Genomic DNA, 8816 nt, shown 5'->3' with positions numbered 1-8816 from the left:
GGGCCTCCCGCCTTCCTGGAAGCGGGGAAGAGACACGACTTAGCCCAATTCACCTTCAGACCTGCCAAGTCCTCGAGACAACCCAGCAATCTCTTGGCTCCCTCCAGATCACCCCGTGTATTGCTTAAAAACATGGGGAGGTCATCCGCGTATAGCGCGATATAGTGAGTATCATCGTTCACCCGGAGGCCCTCAAACCAACTCCCCTTTCGGGCCTGAGCCGCCAGCGGCTCCATGGCCAGCGCGAACAGCAGCGGCGATAAGGGGCACCCTTGGCGCTTTCCCCTGCCCACTGCGCACGGGGAGGACACCAGCCCCCCCGTTCTAGTGCGGGCCGTGGATTCCCTATATAAGAGCTCCGTCCAAGACACAAAGCGATCCCCCAGACCAAAGGCACGCAGGACCCGAAACAAGTACGGCCATTCCAAGCTGTCAAAGGCCTTTTCTATGTCGACCGAAAAAATGGCAGCAGTTTGCGGACTATTCGACACAGCCTCCAGCACCCGAAGGAGATGTCTGACATTACCGGCCGTATCACGCGTGGGGATGAACCCTGCCTGGTCTCCATGCACCAGCCGAGTCATGTAGGGCAGAAGCCGAGAGGCCAATATCCGACTTAAGATCTTATAATCGACGGTGAGCATTGCCAGCGGGCGGTATGCAGTCACATCGGAGGGGGACTTCCCGGGCTTCAGCAAAGGCACAATCAGCGCCTCCCGCATCACAGCAGGGAGCCTGCCCGCTGCTCGTGACTGATTGTAGAGGGATACCAGCCTAGGCCCCAAGAGATCAACATAGGCTGCATAAAATTCGATAGGGAGCCCATCCACCCCGGGGGACTTCTTCCGTGCCATATGCTTAATTGCCCCTCGGACCTCCCCAAGCGTAACTTCCTGGCCCAAGAGGTCCGCCTCCCCTTTGTTGAGAGCTGGCAAATCTCCACTAACCAGGAAATCCTCCAGCCGGTCGTCGTCTAAGTCAACTCTACTGGCGTACAGTGTCTCATAATAACCAGCAAATATGGAGTTTATACCCTGCTGGGTATAACACAATTCCCCTGCTGGGTCCATCAGCGCCAATATGGGGCTCGATTGCTTCAAGGGATTCGCAAGCCACGCCAACAACGCACCTGACTTATCTCGCTCCGCATGAGCTCTGGTCAGGTAGCGCTTATGGTCGTAAGACCGTAGTCTCTCAACCCCCACCGCCACCGCCTCGCGGGCCTCCAATAGGTCCCCCTGCCTCTCCAGATGTTCCGGGCGATCACGCTCTAGGACGCGCAGGCGCTGATCAGCAGCGTCTATGTCCTTAAGGAGGTCCCTCCGCACCCCTATTTTCTGCGCAATACAGAGCCCCCTCACCACCCCCTTGAAGGCGTCCCATTCCACCGCTAGTGTGGAGGCAGTGCCCTCATTCTCCCGGAAGTACTGAGTCACCCCCTCTCCAATCGCGTCGCGGAAGACCGGATCGTCCAACAGCTCTGGGTTGAGTTGCCATGCAGATATGGGCGGGCACCGCGGAACCCAACACAGCCGCAACAACAGGGGATTATGATCTGACAAGGTTCTGGACAAATATTCACTGTTCTGGACTGCCATGTGTACATCAGGGGAACAAAGCACTGCATCCAACCCCACATGCAAGTCATGAATCGGGGAGAAAAAGGAGTAATCCCGCTCATCCGGGTGACGCTCCCTCCAAGTGTCCACCAACCCCCAATTGGCCTGCCATGCGCCACGAGCCCTGGCAGCCCCAACAGACGGCGCCATCAAAAGCGGCGGATGGGACCTGTCAAGCGCAACATCTGCCACCGAGTTAAAATCACCCCTAAGCATGATTGGGCCAGACAAGAATGAGGACAGCCTACAGGACAGTGAATCAAAAAAGGCCTGTTGCCCAGTATTTGGGGCGTAAATACTACCCAGAGTAAGGTCCCTCTCATCTAGCCTGCCCTGCACTAGCACATACCGCCCCTCCGGGTCCACAACCTGCTGCGCCATCTGGAAGGGGACACCAGCCCTAATCCACACCAGCACTCCCCGCGCAAATGCCGAAAAGGAGGTTTGGTACACTTGCCCCCTCCATCTGCGGCGGAGCGCCAATCCCTCGCCACCCGCAATATGCGTCTCTTGTAGGAACGCCACATGCACCCCCCTTCTGACCAGGTATGCGTGTATCTTGTGCCGTCTGCTCATGGTATGCAAGCCCCGTACATTCCACGTGATGCACTTTAGGTCATTTAGTGTACCCATGTTCTGTAATACATCCAGTGCCTCAAGGTCAGCTCACTACAGTCATGCCGGAGACCCCGAAAAACATCCCCCAACTCCCCAACCCCCCTCCCAAGGACAGTTACCTCAAAACTAGTACCCATCCAAACATCATGTAACTTATCGAGCATTCCTCCGACTACTTCAGAGGCAAGGGTGGGCATAGTTGACCCAGGGTTGGCACCCCGATCAGCCAGCCAGCATCAACCGCCTAGAGAAGAACCAATCTCCCAAAAGCCTCCCATCCCGCACATAAACCAGTGCGCTACAGCAAGGCACCCAACCCACTCCAAACCCGACCCAGCCCTAAGTCAGACTATGTCATCCACACTCTGCGGCGTGACCACCGGAAGCCTTGTACTGCTGGTCGAAGAGTCATCCGTTCCACTCTCTGCCGAGTCCTCCGCAGAGGTCCCCTCCTCAGCCCGTACCAGCGGGCCAGGCGAGCCGGACACCGACTCAACCGCCCTCAAGGCCGCCGACCTTTCCAGTTCCGCCTGTACTGTCGAGGGCCCCTGCCGGGCACTCCACCTCCGCCGTCGCAGACCAGAGCCTCCAGACCGTCCTCCTCGGGGCGCTGACCCTCCGCGGCGGTCCGCAGCCGACAGCCCCCCCGTGTGCTTTTCCATCAACTCCCAGGCCTCCGCAGGTGAGTCAAAAAATGGGATGCGCCATCGAGGACCACGCGGAGTCGCGCCGGGAACAAGAGGGAATATTGCAAGTTCGCCTACCTCAAAGCTTTCTTGACCTCCAAGTAGGAGGCCCTCCGCCGCTGGACCTCCAGTGTGTAATCAGGGAACAACGTCACCTTGCTATTCCCCATCACAAAAGGACCCACTGTTCTTGCCCTCTGCAGCAGCATGTCCCGATCGCGGTAGTGGAGTAGACGGGCAATCACTGGCCTCGGCGGCCTCCCCGGTGCTAGGGGACGAGCCGGAACCCTATGGGCCCGCTCAAGGGTGTAGAAGCCAGACAAGCCCTCCGGGGCCACCACCGTTTGAAGCCAGGACTCAAGGAACCCCACCATGTCGTTCTCCTCCACGCCTTCCGGCAGCCCCACCACCCGAACGTTGTTCCTCCGATTCCTTCCTTCCGCATCCTCCGCCCGACGTTCCAGGGTGGTCACCCTCGACGTGAGCTCGTGCAACTGCCGGGCCACCTCCGCCTTAGCCGGCAACAACTCCGCTACATGCGTTTCAGTGTCTTTGACCCGTCCCGCCAGCTTCTTGTGCTCATCGCGCAGCAGGCCGAGCCCAACCGACACCGTTGCAATGTCTTGGTGGAGGGTAGCCTTCATGTCCGTGATAGCTGCCAAGATTTCCTGCAGCTGCCGCTGCACAGGGTCCCCGGCCACCCCCTGTGGTAAGCCGGAGGGCGCCCCCGCCGGCCCACAACCCGACTCAACCTTGGCCCTGGGTTTACCCATGGCTCCGTGCACACTCAAGGCACTCCGATCCGCAATCCGTAGGCAGGGGCAATAATTCGAGGATTCTCGGGTAGCGCCAGCCAGGGGGGTAAGCGGCAACAGGTCACAGGCAGCCCCAGATGCCCAGCAGATCCAACTAGGTCCCCCAACGATTGCCGGGCCGCCGCGCTCACCTTCTGATTGTAGACTTCACCAGAACTCTCAGTGGGGCCCCCAGCAGCAACACTCCCCCGCCGGGACTCTCGGGGCCAGCCCCCCAGCACGTGTGCAAGACGCGCCCCCTCTCCGCTCAGCAAAGCCGGGCCCCGTCAGGCCAGGTCCCTCGCCTCGATTCACAGTATCTATGGCCGGTCAAGGCCGCGAGGATCTTCAGCGCCCCAGCAACTCCGGCCCCCCCTCCAGCAGGTCCGCTGGGTGGAAAGGCGAGGATCCAATGTCTCTCTCAACACCACTGCCACTCGGCCGAGTCGCATCCAGGGTCCCTTATCAGGCGGCCTCTCACCACACAGCCAACTACCCAGTGGAAGTCGCCGGGAGTCCGATCGTCGTCCCACAGGTAGGGCGCCTTCGAGCTCACGCCGCACTCGGGCGCCTGCAGCAGCCGCCTCCCCCAGCAAGCAGGCTCCTGTGCCTCTCGTGGTCACGGCGCCCCGCACAATCCAGCCACAGCCTCAGCAGCCCAGCGTCAAGCACTCCGTCCTCCGCCGCGCCCGCTGGCTACTGGGGCCGCCCCAGGCCGCAATCAGGGTTTCCGCTCACCGCAGTCAGTGCCGGCCTCCACAGTCCACTCGGGGGTGCCCCGCCAGGCCGACCGCACCTCGCCTCCGAGTTCAGCTCGTCCAGCGCGTCCCCGCAGGCCACGGCCTACACACCACGTGGGAGCCGTGAGCTCGCTCCAGCTCGCACTCTGCCGCACAGCTCCAGGCAGTCAGGGCAGCGCTCCGGCCAGAATCCGACAGGGGCACAACTCCGGCGCTCCTTAACGCTCGGCGTTCAAACTTGCAGCGAGGGTGCCGAAAGTCGCCAGGACCCCACAGCGGTAATTGGGAAGGGGCGACATCCGTTACTCAGGAGTTATCAGCAGATCGATGGGCCGACCTACGGGAGCCTCACCACTGCGTGGCCATCTTGCTCCAGCGCCACCTAGCGCCCCCTTCACTCAACATCTCCATGGGAGAATTTCTGACTTCACCCCACTTGAGGAAAAATATACACTAGTAAAGTGCAAATAGCACCAAAATACATCTAGGTGTGAACTATGGTCAATAAAAACACAAGTCAGATATCAAAAATCAATTTCCTTGGCATGGAAGCCATGTCTACTCATCCTTGCTGTACCTCAATGAATGGGATGAGGACAGATCTAAAGGCCCGGCTTGGGAGCCAGTGATCCAAGTGCACGCCCCACCCTGATGTCTGCATTTTACCATCAACCCTGTGACCAGGAGCGAGATTGTTTGCAAAAGAGGGAGGCTCACACTGAACGAGTGAGGCCTGAGGTACTTGAAAACATGGAATTCGTAGAAGTAAATCACGTAATTGTGCACTTATCCACTAATTAATTTTAATTCATTTTTAGGTCGAGCCTAGCGCAGCACGCATCCTCTGCTTATGGGAGGCTTCTTGTGAGCACTCCAAACTTTCCCTTGTGGGTCTCTCTCCGCCCACACACCTTTGACACATTATATTGGCCTTTGCGTTTGGCTTTCAATAATGAAAGCATGCAAATGGCCAAAGGTGGGTGCATGTCCCACCTCCTTTCCAATGTGTCACTCCCACGGCATTTTGCTCTCGGGAGCGAGCAGCTGCGCGCAGGGAGGCTTCTGCATTCCTGTGCCTGCCCCACCATTTGTCTTGCGCTGCTGTTTTTTTTAATTAGCAGCCTGCGCTTGTACGCTGGCTTCATGAAAAGTTCACGTCCACTTCATTTGCCGTGTTTGATCTTTCTTCACGCCACACTCTCTTGGTTACTGTGAGCTATGGAAGCCATGTTGATAAGTGTTTGTGTTTTGTTTTGGTTTACTTTAGGTGCCTTGCAACTAAAAGGTCATCAATTTAGTGAAAGCAACAAAGTCATTTCCCTGCCTCATCTTTCAGAGTCCAACTCTTCTCAGTCCCACCACCCACCGACAGGAAAACGTGGCCTTGAAGTGACATCTACAGCAAACAAATGTCTCATTTGATGGGCGCTAAAACGAGCGGATCAACAAACTGTTTAAAACACAATAGGCTCAATACGTTGGCAAAATCCGCAGACCTCTGTGCAAGCCTTTGTCGCCTGGCTGAGCAAAAACAAAGGGCTTTGCTCAATCCAGGTCCGGGCTGGTGCTAGCGCTTCGCGCACAAAACAAAATCCATCAAACGAAGCTCACATTTGCACTTCAAAAACAAAAAAAACAATAAAACAGTCCTTAAGTTCTTCATCTAAGCCCCAGGCTTCAGACAATTCAATCATGGGAAGGGAAGGCCAGTCGTTTCTTCGACGTTTGGCTTGTAAGCAGAACAGTGGTGATGTCTGCCAGACCACTGTGAGAGGGCTACTCAGCCTGGCACCCAAGGCAGTTATTAAAGTTATGCCTTCAAACTCTGCTTGACCCATTTGGCTCCATTAGTGTGAAAAGCACACAGAGGTTCAAAAACAACAACTGTGTTTGCACCCAATATTGCGCACTCTTGATTTCTGTTCATTGTTCTCAAATAATTCTGCTTAAAGTTGTGTTATGTTTTGTTTATGACACAGACCTGTGGCATCAAAGCAGTGTCGGTTGTACAGGTTGCCTCCCATATGTTTCCAACCAGAAGGGTGCCAAGTGGTAAACCCAGAAAATATGTAAAAGATGGGTGTTTCTGGCCTTACGGCGACGTAGAGCCATTCTCAGTTAGAGGTATGCCCAGGTGAAAATTGTGTGCTGCTTAAGGTTCTAATGACCAGTGCGGTTTGTGGTATATTTTCTAAGGGGAAGAGATATGTTAGGCACTTAATTGCTTACAACGTAGCACATTCAAGCAGGCGTTGTTTTATTGCAAGTTGCAACGGGAGATTCCCTTATTACGCCAGCAGCTGCACACGTGGCCAGCAGTATGCAGCCTGGGAAGTCTGGGGGCGAATACCACAGATTAAACTGTAAAGGCAAAATTACCGTACAACAGGAGGGATAATGGCAGTACACGAAGACTCCCTTGCTTAAGTCACATATTCCATGGAGAGATAGTCACCAATTGAGACTGGGAACCTTAGATTCTAATAGTATCATTGGTAATATACACACGACTCCGTGGTCTTGTGGGGTATGTAGTCCCACTCTGAAGTGTAGAATGCAAAAGAACTGCATTGCCACTATTTTGAGTGTGACAGATGCAACAATTTGATCCCTGCCAAAGCAAACCAAAGTTCTTAGGGTCAGATGCACAATATACAACCGTTCACTCCAGCCTCACTGAAGGTAATCTGTTAGCAGAGGTGTAGAATGGGACGTCTTGCGCCAGGGTGAGGTCATTGCACGGGCGACAGATGCAGATAGTTTGCTGCCAGACGAGGGTGCATGCGGGCTAGGAGGCCAGGCAATGTAGCAGAACCAATGCTAAGGACCCATCTCCCCCACTGGATTCCCTGAGAATGTGAGTGCAGTGGGATGTGCAATATTACAGGTATTTTTCCGCCCATACAGGGGCAGAAGGGTACATTGCTGGAATCTGCATAAATAGAGTGGGGTCAAGATCTATAGAGCATCAAGGGTCATAGCTGGTTAGCAGGTATGTGGGTATCTGTGATCGAGCTTTAGTTAAGCAAGCCTGGTAGTTGGCGTAAGTTGTCACTCCATATGGTAGCTGTGACTGCAATAGTGTGCGCTATGCGAGCAGTCTTGTTCGCCATGGTTTATTAATCGCAAAGGTCTATACACATGTCTGGTCAACCTCAACAAAGTAGGTGCACTCTGTTCCCAGGGCAGGTTACGGGTTGCTCAGTGATGCATGAAATACCCCGTCCGCATAGCCAGAGTATATAGGCTGGTTGTGGAAGCGGTCCTCTTAGCAAGCGTGCTGCTGTTCCATAAATTGGGGAAACAGGCGTTAGGGAGCACAAAATGCTAGAAGGGCTGCAACTACAGGTTGCAGGAGGTGGGAGCCACATCAGCTTGCAGGGTAATATAGTGATGTTTAAGAGAGCTCCCTCCAGGGAAGCCATCACCTTCTTGCATGTCATGTGCGCCACTGGTACATTCCCAGAGAAGGATAACCCGCTCCATGCGCAAGTTCGCAGAGCAAGGGGCATTGCCAAGCGCGACCCTAGGTGAGCACGCACTTAGGACCCGACCCCCGTCCCCGTGACACACCCCTTAGCCCAGCAAGCAGCCTAATTGGCTGCTGGCCGGTGGTAGTACTTCTGGGGCACCACGACGTGGGCCCAATGCGGACTTCCTGCAGGGGGGTGGAGGTGGGGCCAGGGGGCTATTTAGGCCCCGCACTCACCTTCACTCTTCGTCTGTTCCTGATTTTCCTGACCCTGCCCTGGATATGCTGAGGACCATTGCGATCTCCATTGCGATCTGATTTTCCTGCAATCGTCGAGGTCGTCGTGTGCTGTGGCTTTGCTCGTCAGGCTGCTGGGTGTCGGGTCGCGGTTGGTGGTTTATTGGGCAGCAGCTTCTTGCGGTGTCGCGGATTCCCAGGTGAGGTGTTGGGGGCGGTGGGGGCATGTGTGCAGCTTCCGGGTCTCGGTGGGCGGCCATCGGTGTAATTTTAGTGGTGCCGTGGTCCCCGCTGTTCTCCGGTCGCAGCGCGGTGCCCTTCCAGGTTCGGACTTGTGTGGCGTTAGGCAGGCGCGGCGTAGTCTTCGCCCTTCATGTGCGCTTCCCGGGGCTAGAATTAATTATTGGTTTTGCGGGCTGGAAGTGCGGCAGTCAGGGTTAATTGAGGTATAGCTGCTTCGGAGGGCCCAGCAACAGCGGGTAAAAAGCACACCAGAGGGCGCTAGCGCAGGTTAGCAGCGAACGGGAACAGCTGCGAGCGGAGTGCGAGAGAGCGCTTGGCCTTCCAAGAGCCGGAAGTGCAACAAGTGCAACGGAGAACCGTCTTCGGGACACGGGGGCAATTTAAAGCGCGTAAAGGAGGGCGGCAAG

This window comes from Triturus cristatus, chromosome 10 (assembly GCF_964204655.1).
Source record: "Triturus cristatus chromosome 10, aTriCri1.1, whole genome shotgun sequence".
Classification (NCBI taxonomy): domain Eukaryota; kingdom Metazoa; phylum Chordata; class Amphibia; order Caudata; family Salamandridae; genus Triturus; species Triturus cristatus.
This window is presented reverse-complemented; position numbering follows the sequence as displayed.